The 12,598-nt window shown below is 44.8% G+C and overlaps 1 protein-coding gene across 2 annotated transcripts in view; it reads left to right on the top strand.

The window, feature by feature from the left end:
• The window catches only part of ctdspla (CTD (carboxy-terminal domain, RNA polymerase II, polypeptide A) small phosphatase-like a), a 169,188-nt gene that overhangs the window by 117,001 nt on the left and 39,589 nt on the right, over positions 1-12,598 (top strand). The window lies entirely within an intron of this gene.

The raw sequence follows: 12,598 nt of genomic DNA, 5'->3' as shown, positions 1-12,598 counted from the left end.
TGACCACTTAAAGCACTTGGCTTTCTTGCAAAGGATTCCAATAATGAAGACTTTGCATATTTAGAGACGGAGTTACAGATGGGGCCCGAAAGTATTTTGGCAAAGGTGAAACTGCTCCTACCGTGTAAATCCTGGAGCACATTCAGACATTTTAATTCCTGTTGAAGCAACTTTCCAGCAAAGTGTTATGTTGCTGTTGTTGTTGCACAAACTTTTCTGAGGTGTTATTTGAAGTTGAGTTCACACTGCAGGGAACAACAGTGCTTCACAACAGCACTTGTTTATAAATCTTGTTTTTTTTGCCTCACTTCAAAAAATAGTCAATTTGTTTTTTTGAAAGAAGCTATTCTGACCTCAAAACTATCGTCTTAAACAGCATACCTTTTGTGCGCAAATGTAGATTGAGTTTCCTGGACTGAAATTGTGGTCTGTGCTTTAACTAAAGGTCTAAATAAAATAGAGAGAGAGAGACTGTCTCATTTTTCTGTTTCATTTTATGCCTTGACTGGAATGCTCCACTAAGTGCAGCCTTGCCACCAGACATAGCTGCAGACATTCAAAATTGGCTTAACTAAGTCAAATGAAAAGTTCAGATTCCATCAGCTCGGATAAATGGGAGGAAACCGAGAGAAGTTTTAGGCTGAGACAGCCTGAGGGAAACTCTGGTCTCCTTGGGGCTGGTTGGTTTTGTTTGGCATCATCCCATGCACTGATATAGACACAAACACTGATTACATAATAAAGTGTTGCAGTGATTGGGAATAGCTTTAACACACTTATTTTAATTTTAGATTCTTTTGTGTCATATGGCTCAAATTCCATTCCAAGACGTGAGCACATAATCTAGGCTAACACTTGAGTACCTTTTTATTGAGCGACTGCTGCATTGCCAGGAATGCCACGATTATGATGAGACATTAAGCGGAGGCCCTGTCTCCCTTTTAGGTGGATTGTAAATGATCACATTGGATTGATTCGAGAAGAGTAGGGAGTTCGTCCTGATATTTATCCCTCAATCAATGCCAACAAAAACAGACAAACTGGTCATTTGCTGTTGTGGGACCTCGGTTGTGTGTAGATTAGCTGCTCCAACTGTCTGCGTAACAACAGTGACTGCTCCTCAAAAGTAAATCATCAGTTCTGAATAATTTTGGGACATCCTGAGAAAGTGAGAACCATATGAGTTTTCAGCACCGAATGAGGCCATTTGACCCATTGGGACTGTGCCAGCACTTTACTAGAGAAATCCAAAACCTTTAAATTGAAGACCCTTGTCATTGACTTCCTTCGTCGGGTAGCTGTAATAGTTTTATAGGGAATAGTAAAGAATTACCACATGGGTGAATTCTTAAGTGCCAATGTAGATAAGCATAGTCCCAGGTCAGTTTTATTTGATGCAAAATTGTGGGACCACTAATTTAGTTAACTGGTTGATGGTCCCCCGCAGCCCAACAATACCTGCACAAGTGAGCTCACGAGCAGTGCTTGAGAGAGTTAAACAGTTCTTTTGTGCATCCCCAAATGGTAAGTAAGGTTGGAGCCCAGATCAAAGTGACTGCAACATCCATCACAAAGATTTAGCAATAAAAGCAATTACCTGTGACGTACAGAAAGAAATAAGAGCAGGAGTAGGCCATTTGGCCCCTCGAGCCTGCTCTGCCATTCAATGCCTGCACTATTCCCATAAGAGTTTGTAGAAGGAAGTGACCGGGACCCAGGAGAGGCGAGGGCCCAGGGGCAGCACGGGCCAGCCCACACTGCGATGTGTGTGCACTAGGTCCGTGCAGCAGAGCAGATCTCCACTCGTCCTGGTTAACCCTTGCCACTGGACCAAGACCGAGCTCTGTCAAGCCCGTGTGTTGGCTGGTGTGCAACGGTCACCACATGTTTAAAAAAAATCCAAGCACAGGCATCTTCCACCCACCAAGATGTAGTTCGGGACCTGGAATATTAGATCCTTCATTGAAGCACCTGTGAACTCATCCCTTTTTGGTGTGGAAGCAGGTCATCCTCGCTTCGAGGGACTGCCTATGATGATGATGATGATGATGATAATATCCCCATATCCCTTGATCCTTAATATCCAAAAATCTATCAATCTCTGTCTTGAATATACTCGACGACTGACCTTCCACAGATCGAAAATTCCAAAGATTCACAACCCCCTGAGTGAAGAAGTTTCTCCTCATCTCAGTCCTAAATGGCCGCCTCCTTATTCTGAGACTTGTGGCCTTTGGTTCTAGACTCTCCAGCCAGGGGAAACATCCACCCTGCATCTACCCTGTAAGAATTTTGTATGTTTCAATGAAATCACCTCATTCTTCTAAGCAGTAGAGCCTAGTCTACTCGGTCTCTCCTCATAGGACAATCCCCCATCCCAGGAATCAGTCTGGTGAACCTTTGTTGCACACTCTCTACGGCAAGTATATAATTCCTTGGGCAATGAGACCAAAACTGTACACAGTACTCCAGGTGGTTTATAGGCCCACTATTTTGGCCTCTTGATTGGCAATAGGTGATCCTTTTTGTCATCCGACATTGAGCTTTATGTAAGAGAGCCACAGGCAGGTAGATGGTGATTAGTAATTGAATACAAGCTAATGGCCAGTGGAGGGAGGTTTGTCTGGGATGAAGATCTAGTTTTGAAGGTGTGGCACATTTGTAAGTACAGTGCACATCCTATAACGGACTGATCCTTGCTGACCTGATTTGTGTGGTTCAACCAAAGTCATAACAGGAAAGAAAATGGATTCCTAATGCTAACTATTCTAAACCTTTGACAAGTGCTGTATATAGGCTCGCTAGTTTATTCATTCAGCTAACTAACCACTGATTTAGAACATTTAGCGATCTGCTGTGAGTGAGGCAAACTGCAGATTATGGGCTACAGCCTGGATTAAAAGTTGAAGCTCCACAAGCGGCACTATATTGAACAAACTGATTCCAGGTGCAAATGTGCCTCGTTTCCTGCAACTGCATATAGTTTAAGTAAAGCAATGTCCGGGCATACCGATAGTTTTCTGTCGACTATAAGCAAAGAAGCCTGCATTGCTGTGAATGCATTTGGTTTTGGGATGCTATTTTTATCCTGTTTACCTACTGTCTTGTGGTCTTGTTCACACAGACCAAGCCCACTGTACCCGTACGCTGAAGAACGCAGTGACTAATCTCACGCCTTTCCCCAGGCTGTGCTTCAATATCCTTAATAATTAAACCGGCATCGGAAAGCTTTATTCATAAGGCGTTCCCCGACGAGAGAAATTGTGCGCATTCTAATATTTTTTATGTTTCTATTTCATAAAGATTTAGTTATTGGAGTTAGAAGCATAAATTTCAATTTCCCTCGCTCTTGTTGTTATCTAAGTTTACCGATGCTTTGTATCAAATTTTAACGAATGAACATTATTAACAATGTGATTCTAACAGCAGGATTGATGTATTACTCCTATTTTATCTCTGCCTGGGGCACTCTTTAAAGAGAACAGTGGAATAAATCTTTCAGACACAGTCTAATGATTGCATTCCTGAACCAAGCACTCCACTGCTGCCTCTGAAACTCTGAGATCCTCGCTGTTCATTTTCCTCGCGAGGAAGAAAAGGATGTCATGTGACAACAGCTGTCATGTGACAGCAGCTCTCATTTGGCAACAGATGTCACAGTGCATAAAGTAAGGGGGGGGGGTGAAATAACATTGACATTTCCTGCAATTACTTTTGATTAAGGATTTCATGAGTTAAACCATCTCAACACAGGGGAGGATTTTCTAAAGAGGTAAATTCTCAGGAATATATCTCAAAGCTCAGCACAGGAATGGAACACTGCTGTGCAACTGACCTTTTACTGATAGACTCTGCCCTGCACTTTATAATTATGAAGCAAGAAGTGATTTGTGAAAGAGTTTGTGACACAGGGAGTTGGATTTCCACCCTGCCCTTCCCACAAAGTAGTGGGATATGGATTCTCATTCGCTCTCTCGCTCCCCCTCTCTCTCGCTCCCCCTCTCTCTCGCTCCCCCTCTCTCTCTCTGCTCTGGTACAAGGAGATGTGAGGAAGGGGAAAAAAACAAGAATAAAAGCAGCTGTGACCCAACTCTGAAATGTGAAACATTTTTGTTTTCTTCCTTTTTTTGGAAGTGGTCTGAGAGTAGAAACCTTTTGATCTGACCAGTTTAACGACCAGAGCTGTGCAAGGTAGACCGCTCAACCTTGAAAGTGCCCACCCTGCAGTGTTAGTGGGTGGCAGTATATAGAGGTGTAGAGAGTTGTCACCGATGGTGGGAGCGTCTTGGCTTTGATGGAAGCTGCTAACATAGGCCCCAAGTTTCCACATGATTTGCTCCTGATTTTTAGGAGCAACTGGTGTAGAACGGAGTATCTTAGAAATCGGAATTCTCCACATTTAGTTTTCTGCAGTTCTAGTCAGGTAGAACAGTTTCATTTTGGAACAGAATTTATTTTTCAAAAGGGGGCGTGTCCGGCCACTGATGCCTGATTTCAAAGTTTCCACAGTGAAAACGTACTCCAAACTAACTTAGAATGGAGTAAGTGAAGATTTTTGTATGCTTGAAAAAACCTTGTCTACACATTAAAAAATCAGGCGCAGGTTACAAATTAGGCGTCCGGAACGAGGGGGGGGGTGAAGGGAAGTCATTAAATTCTACAATAAATCCTTAGTTATACTGATACAAATATTATACAAATAAATCCAACCTGAATAAAAATTTATAAGCAAAGAAAAGATGAATTAAACCATGTTCCTACCTGTGTGAAAGTGCTTCAGGCAGGCCTTTCAGGCAGCGGTTTGCCTTTGGGACCGAAGGGTGAACGGGCCGGGCCCGAGACTTCGGGCAGGGCCCATCCCCAGCACCAGATTTACAGGTACGTGGCGTTGGGTCGGGGGGAGGGAGGAGGAGGAGGAGGAGGAGGGGGGGGGGGGGGGGGGGAGAAAGGGGAAAGAGAAAGAGAAAGAGAGAGAGAGAGAGATGCCGGGGGGGGGAGGAGGGGGAGGAGGGAGGGAGGGGGGGGAGAAGAGGGAGGGAGGGGGGGGAGAGGAGGGAGGGAGGGGGGGGGGAAAGAGAGAGGAAGAGGAGGAAGAAGAAGGGGGGGGGGAAAAGAGAGGAGGGAGGCGAAGGGGGAGAGGGAGGTCAGGTCGGATCCGGGGCGGGGGGGGCGGGAGCGGGAGTCGGGTCGGATCCAGGCGGGTGGGGGCAGGAGCGGGAGTCGGGTCGGATCCCGGGCGGGGGGGAGCGGGAGTCGGGTCGGATCCAGGCGGGTGGGGGCAGGAGCGGGAGTCGGGTCGGATCCAGGCGGGGGGAGCGGGAGTCGGGTCGGTTCGGGTCCAGTCGGGGGGGGGAGAGCGGGAGTCGGGTCGAGTCTGGTCGGGGCGGGGGGGGGGAGCGGGGGTCGGGTCCAGTTTGGGGGGGGAGCGGGGGTCGGGAGGAAGCAGGAGCTGGCCGTGGGAGGAGCCTTATTCACGCAGCACCAGTGAGGCCATTGGGCCAGGACTAGGGGCTGCGTGCTTCGGGCCCCTCCCACACAGTTTCGGGCGCCTGGAGCTACTGCACTTGCATGCCCACTGTAGCGCGCATGTGCAGAGGTCCCGGCACTGTTTTCAGCGCAGGGACCTGGCTCCGCCCCCCTACAGCTCCTGCTGCGCTGCGCCGAGGGCCAGAGGACCTGCAGGGAGGTGGAGAATACGGAGGTTTTTTTTAGGCGCACCTTGTGGCGCGAAAATTGGGCGTCCAGGTTAGGACTGCGCCGTTCTAGGCACGGCTCGAAACTTGGGCCCATAGAGATTATCCTTTGCCTGGTATTCAGTTCACTCTTTTTTTTCAAGCTAATTTGGTAATTGTCAACCTAGTTTGATTGATGTGCACTTATTCTTTTGTCCTCGGCATTAAATGTGTACTCCAGAGCGCCTCCTTTGAGTATTAGTCTGAAAAAACAATGTCATGTAGTTTAATTTCTTTTAATTAAAAATTGTTTGTCTCTTTACTCTTTTCCCAACTTTCTTCCCTACGTTTCAGCTCTGAGAAACCAGACGTTACACTGGGATATGGTTCGACAAGTTCTGCCAACTCTCCAACTGGCTGTTCTTGTGTCAGCTTGAATTGTGAATGTTGGCAGGCAATTTGGCTGTGAGCAGCATCGCAGCTCAGCTCTATCTGGTCCTTGGCAGAAGTCCACAGACATGCATTCTCTAACCCGGTGTCACTGGGCAGCGATCAGGAGTGAGAGCGCTAACTGAAATTCTCCCCCACCTATTCCTTAGCCCAGGGAAGCCGGGGCCAGTTGATGCGCTGCTCCAGCCCCAATCCAAAAAGAACAGCACTCACCTGGGGCCAAACCTTGGTCTTTCCTGGTTAATATAGCTCAGTACCACACTTTGTGATGCATTTACATAAGAACATAAGAAATAGGAGCAGGAGTAGGCCAAACAGCCCCTCAAGCCTGCTCCGCCATTTAATACGATCATGGCTGATCCGATCATGGACTCGGGTCCACTTCTCTGCCCGCTCCCCATAACCCTTTAATTCCTTACCGGTTAAGAAACTGTCAATTTCTGTCTTAAATTTATTCAATGTCCCAACCTCCACAGCTCTCTGAGGCAGTGAATTCCACAGATTTACAACCTTCTGAGAAAAGACATTCCTCCTCATCTCAGTTTTAAATGGGTGGCCCCTTATTCTAAGATTATGCCCTCTCGTTCTAGTCTCACCTATCAGTGGAAACATCCTCTCTGCATCCACCTTGTCGAACCCCCTCATAATCCTATACATTTCGATAAGATCACCTCTCATTCTTCTCAACAGAGCCATTGGTAAATTTTTTTTTTAAAGCACACACACATCCTGCCACAAGATGTCTTTGAGAGGAATTTGGTAAGAGATAAGAGTTGTCTGCAGAGCTCCTGACGGGACTTTATAAATCGGGCCACTACATCAATCCTGGCAGGAGCTCTGCAGACAACTCCTATCAAATCAGGGAAGCAAGTAGCAAAAATAATGAGTGATTCTAATTTTCACGTAGAAAGCCTGAACAGCTTAAGTAGTAAAGGCAATACATTTCTACACTGTTTTCAGGACAGTTTTCTAAAACGATATGTTTTAGAACGGACAAGGGAGGAGTCCATAGTGGATTTAGTAATGTGTATCGAACCAGAATTAGTTAACTATCTGACGGTAAGGAGCAGCTTGCAAACAGTGACTATAATACGATTGAATTTGATATTGGGTTTGAGAGGGGGAAGGGAGAGTCACAAACCAAGGTTTTACATTTAAGTAAGGCAAACTTCGAAGGGATGAGGAATGAATTAAGCTGTGCTGAACTGTTAATGGGTAAATCTACAAGAGGCAGAAAGTATTCAAAGAAGTATTTGGCGCACTACATAACCAGTGTGTGCCACTAATAGGCAAAGGCTCCACTTGTGCAGTTAAGAAATCTTGAAGTAAGAGGCTGTATCAATCTAAAACAATAGGCTTACACAAATGTGAGAGAAAGTAAAAATCCATATAAAAAGCAACAAAGGGAGCTACAAAGAAATTAATGAGATGAAAAAGGAGAACATTATTTCTTTTTAAACTTGCTCGGGATATCAAAGTTAACCATAAGAGTTTTTAGAAATATATTATGAGAGAGTAGTAATGCAGAATGTGGGCTCATTAAAGGCGGTTAGTATGATGTATATTAAGGAAAAGTTAAATTAGTACTTTATCATTTTCACAGTGGAGGGAAAAGACAAAATACCTGCGGTACAGGGGAGCCTAAAAATAAGGCATCGGGAGAACTTAAGTGGAATTAATACAAGGTTTAAAAACAATGGTAATGAAGTCAATGGAAACTAAAATCAGGAGTGGTGTTGAATGGGTAGCCGAGCTAATATCACCTGTTTTACACTATCATCTAAAGTTAAAATAGCCCCCATAGATTAATGTTGAGTAAGGACATTAAGGGATATGGAGCAGAGGTGGGTAAATGGAGTTGAGGTACAGAAAAGCCACAATCTAATTGAATGGTGGATCTGGCTCGAGGGGCTGGATGGCCTCCTCCTGTTCCTATGAATACCTAACTTTCCTTTTGCACAGCTAGGTGCTGAAGCACAGTGCCTTTATTTTGACTTGAGTCCTGAATTTTGGGCTTCAGACTTGCTTTCTCTTTTTACACATGGGGCTGTATGTCAGGCATCTACTGGGCGATAAGGCCATTACTAATCCCTTTAGTAGTGAACCAACAATAACAACACCGTGTATTTATAAAGTGCCTTTAACGTAGTGAAACTTCCCAAGGTGCTTCACAGGATAATTGAAATTAAAAATTTGACACCGAGCCACATAACTAGAAATTAGCGCAGGTGACCAAAAGCTTGGTCAAAGAGGTAGGTTTTAAGGAGTGTCTTGAAGGAGGGTAGAGAGATTTAGGCAGGGAGTTCCAGAGCTTGGGGCCAAGGCAAGAGAAGGCACGGCCACCAATGGTTGAGCGATTTATAATCGGGGATGCTCAAGGGGGCAGATTTAGAGGAGTGGGGGGGGGGAGGCGGGGGGGAGAATTACAGAGTTGGGGAGGGACGAGGCCATGGAGGGATTTGAAAACACAAACAATAGACCAATTCATATATTGTATTGTGCCCTTCCAGCTCCCCCCAGAGCTCTTAAGATTTGCTCTTAAAACAAGCAATATTTTGGCAGTTCTTTATAATGATGGAGGATCCTACTGTGGACCAGAGCCGTTTGTCAGCTAATGGCCCTGCTGCTGGTAAACCCCAACTGGAGTACTGCGTTTAATTCTGGGCACTGCCCCCCAGGAAGGGACATACAGGCCTTGGAGGCTGTGCAGCGCACATTCACTAGAATGATACTGGGTTAAAAGTGTTACATTATGAGGACAGGTCACAGAGACTAGGCTTGTAGAGACTAGCCTTGACTATAGAAGATTAATGAGTGATCTAATTGAGGTGTTTAAAATGATTATTTGCTAGGGTAGAGAGAGAGAGAGAAACTATTTCCTCTGGTGCGGGAGTCCAGATCAAGAGGGCATGACCTTAAAATTAGAGCGATGCCATTCGGGTGATGTCGGGTAGCTCTGCTTCACATAAAGGGTAGTGGAAATCAGGAACTCTCCCTCAAAAAGCTGTTCAGGCTGGAATGCAATTGAAAATGTTATAACTTGAGATTAATTTTTGCTAGCCAAGGGTATTGAGGGTTACAGAACCAAGGCAGGTAGATGGAGCTATGATCTAATTGAATGGCAGAACAGGCTCGAGGGTCTGAATGGCCTACTCCTGTTTCTATGCTCCTAAATGGATAGAATCATAGAATGGTTACAGTGCAGAAGGAGACCATTCAGCTTGTCCCACTCCCCTACCCTTTCTATGTAGCCCTGCATTTTTTTTCCTTCAGGTACTTATCCAATTGCCTGCCTTCTCCACCCTTTTAGGCAGTGCATTCCAGATCCTAACCACTCGCTGTGTAAAAATGTTTTTCCGCATGTCATCTTTGGTTATTTTGTCAGGCACCTTAAATCTGCGTCCTCTGGTTCTCGACTCTTCCGCCAATGGGAACAGTTTCTCTCTCTTCACTCTGTCTCGATCCCTTATGATTTTGAACACCTCTATCAAATCTCCTCAACCTTCTCTGCTCTAAGGTGAACAACCCCAGCTTCTCCAGTGTATCCACGTAACTGAAGTCCCTCATTCCTGGAACCATTCTCGTAAATCTTTTCTGCACCCTCTCACATCCTTCCTAAAATGCGGTGCCAAGAATTGGACACATCTCCAGTTGTTATTTATAAAGGTTCATCATAACTCCCTTGGTTTTGTGCTCTAAGTTTAAGTATCATTTCGCACTTTTCTGTGCTCCATTTCATCTACCACGTGTCCACCCATTTCACCAGCCTGTCTGTCTTCCTGAAGTCTATCACTCCTCCTCACTGTTTACTATATTTCCAAGTTTTGTCATCTGCACATTTTGAAATTGTGCCCTGTGCACCCAAGTTCAATCATTAATATATATATCAAGAAAGCAGTGGCCCTAGTACTGACCCCTGGGGAACACCACTGTATACCTTCCTCCACTCCGATAGACAACCGTTCACCACTACTCTCTGTTTCCTGTCACTTAGTCAATTTCGTATCCATGCTGCCCCTGTCCCTTTTGTTCCATGGCTTCAACTTTGCTGGCAAGCCTATTATGTAGCACTTTATCAAACACCTGTTGGATGTCCATGTATACCACATCAACATCATTGCCCTCATCAACCACAGAATACAATCCCCAAAACATCAGTGGTGAATCATTTGACCAGGAGTTTGTAATTTGGCACAATGGGTCCACTCCATCATTTAGTTAGCCAAGGCAGCTGTATCTCTCTAATCCCTATTCCTTGATCGTTCACTATATCCCTTAATATCCTTATTTCTAAAGTATGTATCCATTAAACATCTCAGTTGACTTTGCGCATCTGGCTTCCTGGGGCAATGTGTTCCACGTTCTTACAATCCTTTATGTGAAGTTTTCCGAGATTCACTTTTGTTTAATTCTGAAGGGTGATTATAACCCTGTGGTTAAAATGATCCCTGAGACTTGACCGCCAACATCCCATTGTCTTCTATTTTAACGTCCTCTTTTGAGCAGGTGGAAGGAAGTCCGACGAGGACCTTTAAATATGCAGACCGGAATCTGATGACCTCATCGGGCCCTGACTTATGTTAACTGGTGGCCTGAGCAGATGAGGCCCAGGGCTTGAAATCGTCCAGTCCTCACGGTGCCGAGGTCAGGAGTGTTTGCCCCTCCCATCGTTTGCTCAGTTCCTGTTCCAGGTTAAAATCGGGCCTTAAGATTCTGTCTCCTTGTTCTAGATTCCCCTGCAAGGGAGCAGAGTTGCTCCCTAGTACTTACCCTGTTAATTCACTTCATTTATATTCAATGCCTCGATCAGATCAATTCTTAAACCCCTCATTTCCAGGCAGTAAACCAAGTATGCCACGTCTCTGATCATAAGTCAGTCCCACCATCCTAGGTATTATGCTTTTGATCTAGGTATTATCCTGCTGAATCACAGCTTTCTCCAATAGTGCCTTTGCCAAATGAGCGCCCAAAGTTGAATGTAGAATTTCAAATAAGGTCTGTCCAATCTTCTGTATATTTGCATGAGTATTTTGCTTTTGTATTCTATGCCTCGTGATGATGCCAATATCTGATTTTTTCAACCATTGTGACTTATATACCTGGAAATAATCCCTTTATTCACCTATTTACCCTTTCCTATTTCGATTGAATTCCTAGCTGGCATTCTTGCACCCAAAGTGTGCCACTTCACACTTGGTAATGTTGAACTGTAAGTGCCAAGGTTTTGTTCCTTGGCTTAATCTGTGTTCTTTTACAATTCTCTGTTCCCTTCGCATGTCACTGCCCACCAATCCTAGAATGAGCCTTTATCCCACTTCTCTGATTCCTAAAGCTTGATCAGTTGCTATCAGTACCATGAGGCACTTCAATTCTCTGTTTCAGTTTCCGTTAGCAGGCTTTTGTGTGGAATCTTATCAAACAATTTTCTGAAAACTGATATGGCATCCATTAATCCTCCTCTATCCAGCTACTCAATGACTCTGTCCGCTATCTCTGTCACGTCATTTGGACTTTTTGAGGAAGGGTGCAACATTTGCTAACTTTCAATTCTTTGGTACTATTTCTGAATCGAGCGAGCTATGAAAGAAGTTTCTCCTGAATTCCTTAGTGACTATCTTATATTTATGACCCTAGCTTTGGATTCCCCCACAAGTAGAAACACCTCAATCTCTTCAATTAAATGGCTCCTTCTGTTGATTGCAAAGTGGTGTCTTGTGCCGTATAGTACCACAACACGCTAAAGCATTTCACGAACGTGCAGATAGTGCCTGCCCTTTTAGGAAATGTATTACTTTAATTATTGGAGCAGTTGTGTGGTTAAGCCAGAAGCCCATATGGAAGCAATCAGAAGCCTGCCTTGTGCAGTTCCATCATCCCCTGTAAACTGGGCCTCTTCTGAAGTTGGTGCTAATTACCAAGCCTGGTCGAGCAGTGCCTCACACAGGATGTCTGATCGTTCCTGAATGCCGACTGTTGTCAATGACCATAGTTGATGATGGCTCTTCATCAGGACAGCAAAGATCACAGTCGTACACGTATCGCCGCTCAGGTGTTCCTGTGAGCACTGTGTAACGTCAGCGGCAGAGCAACACACTAATGAAGATTTAGGCTCATGTGCTTGGAAAGATCATTGGGGGAAAAACTATTGTTTTGCAGTTTATAGTCGGCTGCCTTTCTCGATTCCTTTTAAAAACCGCAAGCTCACATCTTAGATGTTTCCAACTCACATTAAATTATATTTTTAAACCACTCTTGAGGGTCTTTGAACTTAAAAAAAAATGTTGCTGGGAAGTGGCTCTAACTCCCAGGATTCATTGGCTGGGCACTTATGTTTCTTCTGTTCATTGTTCTTTCAGTATAACAGTTTTGTCTTTACACCCTGCTTCCTTTCAAGGGCCCCTCCTCTCCTTTCCTTTCCTTTAGTTCTTTCTTTCTCTCTTTCACTCTCGCTCCTCCCCCACCCCCACCTCCTCTCG

The sequence above is a fragment of the Pristiophorus japonicus genome, chromosome 5 (genome assembly GCF_044704955.1).
Source record: "Pristiophorus japonicus isolate sPriJap1 chromosome 5, sPriJap1.hap1, whole genome shotgun sequence".
NCBI classification, from domain to species: domain Eukaryota; kingdom Metazoa; phylum Chordata; class Chondrichthyes; family Pristiophoridae; genus Pristiophorus; species Pristiophorus japonicus.
This window is presented reverse-complemented; position numbering and strand designations above follow the sequence as displayed.